Genomic DNA, 12,500 nt, shown 5'->3' on the forward strand with positions numbered 1-12,500 from the left:
CCAGGGAAGACCAATAAATACAGAGGCGTGTCAGATTGTACGGAACATAAGAAAATGATGGAAACCACAGGATACCGCCAGGCCTACACGTGGCAGTCTTGTATGAGCAAAGCTACTTAATTCCATCTATCATACCCATCCATAAATTTATTTAATCTCTTAAAGCTCCCTATTGACTCAGCACTAATAGCATGATTACTGAGTCCGTTCCATACATTAACCACTGTGTTAGAGAAACAATTCTCTTCCCATTTCTTTCCTAAACTTGAATTTCTCAAGTTTTAACCTTTTATTTCTGGTTCTCTTCTGGCTACTTATCCTAAGATCTATTGCTCATGTCCCCCAATGTTATAACTCCTTTACCACTTAAATACTTCTTTCAGGTCCCCTCTCAACCTACGTCTCTCTAAGGAATGCAAATTTAGTTTCTTCAATCTCGCTTCGTTGGGAATATCTTTCATCCCCTGTATCTTTTAGACATTCTCCTTTGCACTGATTCTAATAGACCTATATCCTTCCTATAATATGGGGACCAAAACTATACCGCATAATTTTGACGCGGTCTGACCAGCGCTTACCGTTGACATGTTTGCAAATGGCAGACAAGCCTTCAGCATTTTCTAATCGTGCACCCTTTAAGTCTAGTATAACATCTGTTCATCACACTGCAGTACTTCACTCTCACACGCAACCCGCCATGTGTCGACAGTCATTACTCTCTGCTAGAATTGACCTGCCACGTGCATTGTCAAGGCTTGGGGGTTATCAGAAACGTTCGGCTCTCAGGGCTCCTGGTATCCCTGCTGCTGTTACTGTTGTTAGAAATCAATATAATCCCTTCATTCGCCAATAGATCCTATATTACATTTACATTTTAAGTAAATTTTATGTTATTCGCCTCCTCCTCCTCCTCCTCCTCCTCCGTCGTCGCCGCCGCCGCCGCCGCCGCAAAAGGACATTAAGAAGTTGGAGAGCTTGCAAAGACGAGCATGTAAATTAGTCCCAGGAATACATGGTCTGTCTTGTGAAGAACTTTTACAAATATTAGATGTATTTTCTCTAAGAGATCGTCGAATCCGAGATGATCTCTTCGAAACGTTCAAAATAATTAAAAATATAGATAAGATAGATTACGAAAATGTTTTTGGGCTCTTGTAATCAGTAACGAAAATTAACGGACGGAAACTCAAAAGACATCGATTTAATACTGATCTGCGAAGAAACTTTTTTGACGTAGAGTAGTTGAATGTTGGAACAAGCTACCCGTTCTCTCGTTTAGGTTAACACGGTAGCTACGTTCACAAGTAAATTAGATAAGTTTTATAAAGAAAATGTTTTCCGATATATATATATATATATATATATATATATATATATATATATATATATATATATATATATATATATATATATATATATATATATATATATATATATATATATATATATATATATATATATATATATATATATATATATATATATATATATATATATATATATATATATATATATATATATATATAGGGATAGTAGTAGTTATATTAGATCTCTTTTTTTCTTCCCAATTTTCTTGTATAAATATCCCCGATTGTTTCTTTCAGCAATCAGGATGCATTTTTTCGTTTCATTTCTTTCTGAATAACGCCGGAGGGAGTAGTGGGTGGGTAGGAGTTTCATCTGTTCCATCATTGCCTTCTACTCTATAGCTCATTATAGATGTATATTGAACGAGTGACATCCTCATAGGTCGCAAGGCCTTCTGTCACTCGTCTATCTTATGTATTGCTATGTATCCCTCTCCCTGCTCCTCCTCCTCCTCCTCCTCCTCCTCCTCCTCCTCCTCCTCCTCCTCCTCCTCCTCCCTTGCCGTCAGTGTGAAGTAGTTAGCCTTGCAAGGACAAAGTTTGTTGCTGTACTGTTTTTCTTTGTGTTCCCTTGTTTTCCTCCTCTTTCTTTTTCTCAGCCTTTATAGGTGTTCCGTGGCGGTGTTCTTGCTCCTATTTTCCATTTTAGTTACTTATGTAGGTATACTAATTAATCACAGTAACGAGCTCTGATGCTTATTTCCCAACTCTACTTAAATATAATGAGAGAGAGAGAGAGAGAGAGAGAGAGAGAGAGAGAGAGAGAGAGAGAGAGAGATGGGTAAAAGGCCCGTCAGACTGTTAAGCAAATAGATACATATCGGTTAAGAGTCAGTATTGCATTAGGAAAAATTCATTTGATGTGCAATTACGAACAATGATACGGAGTTGAAATGTCGGCCTTCCTTACTGGTGTTTTAATGAGTTACTTATTTTTAGATATATTTTGAGAGTGGTAATTAGCAGCCTTTTCCCCCGTTTTCTTTTCCTTTTTTTTTCATCTTTAGGTGGCTTCAAAAAAAAAAAAAAACGTGGAGAAAAATTATCATTATACACGTTTCTCTCTCTCTCTCTCTCTCTCTCTCTCTCTCTCTCTCTCTCTCTCTCTCTCTCTCTCTCTCTCTCTCTCTCTCTCTCTCCTCTCCTCTCCTTCTTTGACGTTTAAATTTGAAAAGTGTCACCAGGAATCCAAAAAAAGGATCGAGTGACAAGAGAAGGGATCTCGATTTTCTTTAAAGAATGTCAAGAAAAAGTTAATGAGTTTTCGCTTTTTTATTTCCTTTTTAGCAATTTTTGCAGGTAATCTTTACGACGTCGTTACGTAAATACGTGACTCCCTTGTCAGTTTTTTCCGTTTCTTTCTCGAAATCTCTGCCAATAGCAGCAGCAGCAGTAGTAGTGGTAGCAGCAGCAGCAGCAGCAGCAGCAGCAGCAGCAGCAGCAGTAGCAGCAGCAGCAGTACTAATAGTAGTAGTAGTAATAGTAGTAGTAGTAGTAATAGTAGTAGTAGTAGTATCAGTAGCAGCAGCAGTGTTGTAGTAGTAGTTGCTGTTGCTATTTTAACAATAATGATGGTATTACTGGGTGAAGAAGTAGTGACACCATCAGCAACAACAGACGCAAAAGTTCCGTCGTAAACGTGAAGTATATTTCCAAACATGAAAGGATCATGGATAAGGCGTGCAACTCGAGCCAGGGTAAATATGCCCAGAAATCATCCTTTTTCTGGCGAGGACAAACGACTGGAGTTGGAAGGAACATCCATCCATCTGGGAAAGCTAAACTTTGCATCCTCTTTCTTTGTAAAAAAAAAAAAAAAAAAAAAAAAAAAAAAATTGTTCCAAGCCGAGATAAAAGTAACGTTGATTGGACGAGGATTTACGACAACCTGGATGCCATGTTTCTTTCATTATTGACAAGAAAGCTATGGGAAAAATCCTGGGCAGAAGAAAAGGGCATGAGGGAAGAGAAAATATGTAGAGAGTGAGTTATAGTTGCACGGGGAAACAGCTCTATCGAATCTAAGGTAATGCAAACAGGGAGAGGGAATTTTTTTAAGGGAGCGTGAGAGAGAGAGAGAGAGAGAGAGAGAGAGAGAGAGAGAGATCAAAACGAACATAGATAACATTTTCTAGAGAAGGTTTAGGAAATTATTATCTCAGAAATGTGGGCAGGTCATGCTTTCTTTGCATTGTGCTGGCCCGCTTTGTTAATGGTTTTGAAATTAATGGAATGTAAGGTTGCTGCAATGTCTTCTGAGGTTATGGACAGCTCTTGTTGTGTAGAAACATTGGCATACGAATAAGTAAGATTTTTCGAGGGTTTCATTGGCGAAAAAAAGAGCTTCATTTTTCAAGGTTATGTTGGCTTCGTGAGAATCCTGTTTACTCTTACCTCGTTATCCGCGTCGCTAGAGGGTGCAAGCGAACACTGAGGGAAGATGGAACCAGCAGGATCAGATGTGGGAAACGCTCCGCCTTGCCAAGACCTGAAGATTTTGTCCTGCTCATCAGTCTTGCTGAAGAATTACGGATTATTTACTGAATAACCCTTTATCATTTATTATTGATATTTAATATTCTTAAGCGGAAAATTCATATCCTCTCAAAGTTCTATATAGATGGTGATTAAATGAAAATATTTTTCAATAAATTACGTTGCATTCATGTCATATAAAATTTTCTTTTCATATGTTGTGTATTTTTCAATGACAGTTTTCTAATGATATGGTTATCACCATCACCACCAGAAAATCTTGCAAGACTTAAAGATTTCGTCTGTGTCACACTCACATCTCCCCCAAACGTATCTGTTACAAAGAATCTACTTTTCCGAACTTGTCATGTTATATTTCATCGCGGGAGGTGATATCACAGCTGCTCTAAGCAACGGCCACCTCCTCGCAATGTCTCCCACAGTTTCGCTTGTGATACAAACACCTCTCGAATCTAAGCGAATAGAGAACGGAGCTTAAGGGAATGTGGGCACTATTCCGAAGACCTTCCGCTCCATCAACGTCTTCTAAGCTCAGCAAATACAGCTAGGCGCTCGGACTTTCCGTTTTCACTGTTTCCACTCCCTTGTGGCGTATCAAACCTTACTCTCCTCTTCGACAATATCCGCCTCTCTCCACCAATTCCTCCTATGTGCTGTCATCAGGCAAGACACCATGCATCCTTCGGGGGTGATCTAAAGAAGAGGAAGAAGAAGTCCTCCTCCGCTACCATTACCTCCTCCACCACCATCATTACCTCCTCCACTACCACTTCCTCCGGAGGACCTTGTAAGATTGAAGAATTTTTCTGCGCCATCTCTTTCTTTACTGAGTTTGTTTCTCTCTCGCTTTCTTTTCTTTAGTTTCTTCTTCCACCTAATTTCTCTTTCCCTTGTTTATTTCTTTACGTTCCTCCACTTAATTTTCTTCATTTTTTTTCTTTTTTACTTCTCTTGGTCTCCATGCTCCCATTTATCTTCTTTTCCCCTCATTTGTTTTTCTTCTTCTTCTTCTTCTTCTTCTTCTTCTTCTTCTTCTTCTTCTTCTTCTTCTTCTTCTTCTTCTTCTTCTTCTTCTTCTTCTTCTTCTTCTTCTTCTTCTTCTTCTTCTTCTTCTCCTCCTCCTCCTCCTCCTCCTCCTCCTCCTCCTCCTCCTCCTCCTCCTCCTCCTCCTCCTCCTCCTCCTCCTCCTCCTCCTCCACCAGCAGAGAAATAGATCATAGTCCCTCGTGACTTCCTCCTCATCTCCTACGAGGTTGTGATGTGCTGGAAAATACGGTATCAACTCATTTTCTCCGCACGGTTAACATTAGTGTGTGTGTGTGTGTGTGTGTGTGTGTGTGTGTGTGTGTGTGTGTGTGTGTGTGTGTGTGTGTGTGTGTGTGTAGGTTATTGTTAGTTGGTAAAAAGAGAAAAATAGTAGATGTTGTTGTTGTTGTTGTTGTTTTGTTGTTATTGTTAGAAAAAGTATCTGTTACGGTGGTTGTCGCAATAAGCTGTACCACAAGTAACACAAACACACACACACACACACACACACACACACACACACACACACACACACACACACAATATTCACAGGCAAGCTGTCCACTTCGGTATTCCCAGCCTGATTCACCTCCCTGTTTCCCTCGCCCGGTGCAGGAAAGTTCTTGCAGACCGACTCTAGTTCCGTTAGGAAGTTGGGGCCCGCTTCATTCTCCTCGTCCTCCTCCTCCTCCTCCTCCTCCTCCTCCTCCTCCTCCTCCTCCTCCTCCTCCTCCTCCTCCTCCTCCTCTCCTCCTCCTCCTCTTCCTCTTCCTCTTCCTCTCCCTCTTCCTCCTCTTCCTCCTCCTCCTCCTCCCTCCTCCTCCTCCTCCTCCTCCTCCTCCTCCTCCTCCTCCTCCTCCTCCTCCTCCTCCTCCTCCTCCTCCTCCTTTTACTCCCTACTCCGTCTCTTCCTCCTCCTCCTTCTCCTCCTTCTCCTTCTTCTCCTTCTCCTTCTCCTTCTCCTCCTCCTCCTCCTCCTCCTCCTCCTCCTCCTCCTCCTCCTCCTCCTCCTCCTCCTCCTCCTCCTTCTTCTTCTTCTTCTTCTCCTCCTCCTCCTATTTTTTTTTATATAACAATGATAAAGATTAAAGGAGACCTTAGTGATGGCTTGTTCCTCTGCAATTTATTACGAGTATTAACTTCGTCGCCGTAATGGTAAAAGGAAGCAAGTCCTTGTAGAGCAACTCGACTGTAACTATTATCATGTATTTAAATGTACCTCGGTGAATCAAAATTTAAGTGCTGCAGAAGCGCCTCATCAGATGACAGGATCTTAGGATTGTAAATAGATTGTATGTAGTAGAAGTAAGTCTCGTCTCTCGCACTTTCCTCTTAAATTCCTAGTTGTTTTTCTATATAACGTGGTACCATTTCCTTTTTTTTCCTCGGACAGTTTTAGCTAGAGTGATGAGGATGAGGAGGAGCCTTCTTCTGTGCTACCCTGTCTCTCCCACTAATAGTTATAGTAGAAAGGAAAACAGACTAGTAACGAGGTTTGGATATCTTTTGTATTCCTCCTTTTTTAAACATACTTCCAATATAATTGTGTGTGTGTGTGTGTGTGTGTGTGTGTGTGTGTGTGTGTGTGTGTGTGTGTAAGTGTGCGTAGGTAGCTATGCCGACCAAGGAGAATCTTTTCTGGGAGCTCTAACGTAATTATTTCCTTCTCCTGATTTTCTTAACTTTTGGTGCAGCATCTTAACTTTTTTCACATAATTGCGCATGAAGGCAAGCACACAACAATCGCTCGTTTCACCAGTGCTCGCTGTTCACCTTCCCCACCTTTGTAAGCTAATTTTCTTCAATGACACTCAAACGACACACGTGCGATCATTAGTCTTTTTTTTCCTCTATGTGTGTGGGATGTTCAGTCGTGGATTTTTCCCAGAAATGATAAATAGGATGTATAGTAAGATTGAATGGTATGGGGAGGAATAGGGAGCTTAGTGATTCAAGGTCCTCAGGGAGGCGTAGTAAGCTTTGCCGTGTATTGAAGCGAGCTGCGTGTTTATATATGTTTGATGGAATAACCATTGATTTTGAGTATTACTATAAATTCTCTGTAGAACATTTCATCTACGAAGATTCGTCCGCTAAAAGTTCTCTCATATTATTCCCCAGTCTGATTTATCATGAGGAAAATTGCTTTGCGAGAAGTTTGGTGCGGAAAATGTTCAGTGAAGATTAATATGTTAAACGCCAGCTGTCCTTTTTTAAACATACTTCCAATATAATTCACGCGAGACGATCAGGCTATGCGAAGCCCATAGAATAACAGGGTCACACCTCCCACCCCTGGACACTACCCATCACTCTTTCTTCCTGATATCTTCCACCCCCTTCGTGCCCTTAGCGAGCTCTACTCTGTATCTAGCGCCACCCTTGCCGCTCCTCGTCCCGCCACGCCCTTCCCAGCTGGCCTCGCATCTATCAGAGGCTCGTCGGTAGATAGGGCGATAAAAAAGGCAATAAAGTAGATACGGCTTGATAGAGGTGAAGAGCGTAATGGCTGCGGGCGTAATATAGGAAGGAAGACCTTTCACTGATGAAAAGGATGGACCGCCGTGTGTGTGTGTGTGTGTGTGTGTGTGTGTGTGTGTGTGTGTGTGTGTGTGTGTGTGTGTGTGTGTGTGTGTGTGTGTGTGTGTGTGTGTGTGTGTGTGCGCTCGAAATTATTATAGGAAAAATATGTGTTCAAACTTTGAAATTGAATCAATGCAAGTTATCCTTTCCTTTCCTCCTATAACAAAATTATCTCCTCTTAACTTTTTTTTAACCTCACACTTTCTCTTCATGACATTTTCAGGAATGGCCTCTCCTTGCTGCCTCCGCTAATGGCAGCATGACGGCCGTGGCTGGAAAATGTAGCTATTGGAATAGTGATGGGAAGGAAGCGCGATATTACTTCTCCATCATAGCCTTCCCCACTTACCCGTCCTATCCACTTCATCCCCTCAATCACCTACTTCTATATTCTCATCCTTCTTTTCTTCTCCTTCCTCCTCTTCCTGCGTCTTCCGCTGTTGTCCATAATCACGTCATTTCCTCGCTGGGATGTCCGCCTAAAAGAATACAATGATGTCCTTCCAGTTTAAGTTTAAAAAAAAAGATTCAGGAAACGTTTCACAATTTGTTACATGAAGTGCTTCCCTCCCAATACCTTTCAGTTTAAGACTCACCGCACAAAAAATGTATGAAAATATAAGAATATGCTTCGCCAGAAAGAGAGAGAGAGAGAGAGAGAGAGAGAGAGAGAGAGAGAGAGAGAGAGAGAGAGAGAGAGAGAGAGAGAGAGAGAGAGATCACTGAAGAGAAGTAAGAATGCATATGAGAAGTTGATGGTGAGAGGAAAACATAAAAGGCCGAAACGGAGATGGTGTGATGTGGTGACTGGTGAGTGACTGCGATGATGAGAAATGGAGATGGCGAGAGAGAGACAAGGTGATTGAATGATGGGCCGACATGAAGAGGAGGTGATAGTGGTGATGGTGGTGATGGTGGTGGTGGTGACGAAGGAACGAACTGCACCACTCTTGCATCTTTCTCTTAATTGGCTTGTGAAGTGACCACTTGTAGGTGGTGTGTAGCAAGAAGTCACTCTTTGGAGAAAAACTAAGACGTATGTGTGTGTGTGTGTGTGTGTGTGTGTGTGTGTGTGTGTGTGTGTGTGTGTGTGTGTGTGTGTGTGTGTGTGTGTGTGTGTGTGTTAGGCGACATTTCATTGAGAGGAGAGAGGGAGAAGGCAGATACTGGAAGGAGTAGTAGAATTGTCGGTGTGTCGGGAACGGTTCGTGACAGCCTTGCCTTTGCCTGGTGGAACTTGTGTGGACGTGTGGTGGAGGAGTGGCTATGTGGGAAATGGTAAACCTTGAATTTCATTCCATTTACACGATATATATTCATCACATGCATCGTATCTTTTTGCAGCCAGTTCTTACTCGCTTGCATTTTTTTCCCTTTTATTTTATTTTGTTATTGTATTTTTACTCGACTGTACATTACACATGTTTTTTTTCCTTTCCTTTTCTCTGATATTCTTCCGTTGTTCGAAGTCAGCACTTTTACTCCAGTAGCCTTCCTTTCTTTCTATCAAAAATAATTCCTGTCCCCCGTAAATCTCTCCTGTATCTTGTCTCTACATCTCCAAAAGCCTCACCCCTCTATTGTCTCCTTCCCTCACATCCCTTTATTCCCCTCCTCGTTCCTTCCCTTCACTGCTTCCTTACCCCATCCTTCCCTCCCTCTCCCCTGCGCACTGTGTAAACAAAGACTCAGTGAGGCACACCAACTACTCTGGAGGGGAAAGCTATGATCCTGGTACTGTCCGCTGACCTCCCTCGCCCTTTCTGTCTATGTCGTCCCACACTTCACAATTCTTTTTTTCTCGTTCACCAGACGCTCGGTGCTCCAATTTTTCCTTTTTTTTTTTTTCGGGGCATATGGAAAAAACAATGGCAGATTTATGGTTTATGTCAACTTTTTGCATTTCCTTTTTCGGTACTTAAAAGTCTTCTTCTTCTTCTTCTTCTTCTTCTTCTTCTTCTTCTTCTTCTTCTTCTTCTTCTTCTTCTTCTTCTTCTTCTTCTTCTTCTTCTTCTTCTTCTTCTTCTTCTTCTTCTTCTTCTTCTTCTTCTTCTTCTTCTTCTTCTTCTTCTTCTTCTTCTTCGTCTTCTTCTTGTTTTTGTTCTTCTTGTACTTCTTTTTGTTGTTGTTGTTGTTGTTGTTGTTCTTGTTGTTGTTATTCTTGTTCTTGTTCTTCTTCATCTTAATGTTCTTCTTCCTAATGTTGTTTTTATTTCTGTTGTTGACCTTATTCTCCTTGTTCTTGTTCTTGATCTTGATCTTCTCTTTTTCCTCCTCCTCTTCCTCCTCCTCCTCCTCCTCCTCCTCCTCCTCCTCCTCCTCCTCCTCCTCCTCCTCCTCCTCTTCCTCCTCCTCCTCCTCTATCTTCCTCCTCCTCCTCCTCCTCCTTCTCCTTTTCCTTCTCCTTCTCCTTCTCCTTCTCCTTCTCCTCCTCCTCCTCCTCTAAAAGTGTGCTCCGAGGTATGGCGAAATGGTTCTTAGCGATCAGGAAGCTACCATACACACAGATAGACGGATATTACGTTGAAATTTTGACTAACAAGGGAATATAGATAATATGGTAATGCATAGTTGAAAATATTCATAATATTATTATTAACGTTATTATTATAACTAATAACTATTATTTTTATTATTTATTATCGTTGTTATTTTGTATTATTATCATTATTATTATTATTATTATTGTTATTATTATCGTTGCTATTATCATTATTATTATTATTATTATTATTATTATTATTATTATACGATGGTAAAGTGATCCAAAAGGACAAAATTTCGGAAATATCATCCATCTACTTAGCCTTGGAATCGATGTTGTTATTGTTTTTGTTGTTGGTGGTCGTGGGGTGGTGTGATGGCATTTACTTGGATCTTGTGTAGGCTTGTCAACCAGCCAGCCGCTCCCCAAAGGGAAGAGCTAAGAAATAATACTGACCGATCTTCGGGTTGGATTGAGACCACACCCCACAGCACACAGCGGGACAGCGAGGCCACAACCCCTCGAGTTACATCTCGTATCTACTTTCTGGTAGGTAATCAGGGCCTACTCACATGAAGAGGCTCATTCATTTGCCTCTATGCGTCCGGGACTGGATCCCGCGCCCTAGGTTGTGAGATGAGTACGCTACCACTGCAGTACGTAGTGTGTGTGTGTGTGTGTGTGTGTGTGTGTGTGTGTGTGTGTGTGTGTGTGTGTGTGTGTGTGTGTGTGTGTGTGTGTGTATACAAATTGTTTCATACATATAAAGAGAGCGCATCCAAAAATCTATAATATAGTGTATGGTGTAAATGGAGAAGCTTGAGGCTCTGGGTCTTCTGAGATTTATTGGAAATCTTTCGCCGATACAATATTCCTTTGGTCTCTGTGCATACCTCAGGAAAATTTATTTGTTTAAAAGTGGTATCAAAATATTTCACTTATCTTTGACCTGAAATCAATTACATATTTTTTTCTGATAGTTTAGTCACATTTAGATGAAAACTTAGAGACTGCAGTGAGTCAAGAGAGTTTTTAACTTAAAGGGAACTGAACAAGTCACCTCAAATAAATGGTTTATTAAATTCCCTGTCTTACTCATCCTGAGTCTGTGCTCTCTCCACTTATATAAATGACTGGCTGAGAGCAGTGTTTCTCTGTCCTGTGTGGCTTGCAGAACACCACACTTCCTCGGGGTATATAATGAGATTGACTGAAAATTATTATTAGAGGGCAAAGTGTCTTTCAAGCATCACTATAACAAGGAAGAACAGATATCTGGTGACAAGTTTTTAAGAAATGTGGCAAAATTAGATTCCTGAATTGGAATTTACCGCGGCAGGCCAGCACGAGCTGCATGGGCTGGTGGTGGCTGAGGTGAGTCTTCAGTCTTTGATAAGGTTTAGGGAATTATCAGCATGATTCGCTCCAGCTCGCTGCGGGTCGCCTGAAATAATCTTATTTGAGGCTTTAGTAGTGGCCGGGAAGCTGCGTCACCTTGATGCCACACTGATCAAAGTGGCGGTCTTCTGCTCCAGCGATAGGGGTTACTGTTGTAATGGCAACAGTAACGAAATTCATGGAGACAGCGATTCTCCCCTTTCATATTATTATTAGCAGTCTGTGTTGTGGCCTGTCCATTGAAAGGAAGGGATTATAGGGCAGTACCGAGTTTATATTCGAACATGTCAGTGACATGTTCTAATTAGTTTGTTTGTTGAATTATTGGCTGCTAATTCTGTGAAAGCCGAGTGGTGCGTGGAAAGGGAAACCAGGAGGGGATATGGAAGAAAGATCCTGCTTGTCCCATTGTCATTGATTGATGCGTGGGAGCACTTCAGATTGTCGTTTCATTCAGGTGTCAGATGAAGGTGAGACATCTAAATCTGCCTACATGTTGTACTTCTTACGTGATGAGAGAGACAGAGGATGACTTGTATTTCTCAGCAGCAAAACTGTACTAATTTATGAGCATTAATTAGAACAGGCGAATTGCACACACACACACACACACACACACACACACACACACACACACACGATGGCGTAGTGGATAAGGTGGTGAGCGTGGGATCGGGCAGATTTCCACGGGTAGGTTCGAATCCCACCACATACCACTTTGAAAGTATGCCATTTGTCGAGTAGTTTATAGTTACCTTGTCACCATGATACCCAGGTTACACTAAAGATGCGTTTGGGTGGTGATATGGGCCCTAATATGGGTATCACTATAAATAAAATTGCCTGTGCCACTAATGGGCGGAAGCTTAACAGCGCTTCCCACATATACTCTTCCAGTATGCCTTTAGGCGCTATAGGCCATAACATGAACACACACACACACACACACACACACACACACACACACACACACACACATAACGTGAATTTCAGTATTTGTAGGACTGTCGATTTAGTGGCAAGTCAAAATCCTAACATCATTCCGGTTTTCCATGAACTAACTGGTTTTTCTTTTGTACATTTTCTTTAATTACAGTATGAATTATTCATGCCATAAGATCTCGAATATTGTTTTAGCCACATTT

The 12,500-nt window shown here is 41.4% G+C and overlaps 1 protein-coding gene across 1 annotated transcript in view; it reads left to right on the top strand.

Annotated features, from left to right (window-relative positions):
- Window positions 1–12,500, top strand: part of LOC123505365 (N-acetylated-alpha-linked acidic dipeptidase 2-like) — a gene marked incomplete at its 5' end in the record, with an annotated part of 52,815 nt that overhangs the window by 32,667 nt on the left and 7,648 nt on the right. The gene's annotated exons all lie outside the window — the stretch shown is intronic.

This window comes from Portunus trituberculatus, chromosome 18 (assembly GCF_017591435.1).
Source record: "Portunus trituberculatus isolate SZX2019 chromosome 18, ASM1759143v1, whole genome shotgun sequence".
NCBI classification, from domain to species: Eukaryota; Metazoa; Arthropoda; class Malacostraca; order Decapoda; family Portunidae; genus Portunus; species Portunus trituberculatus.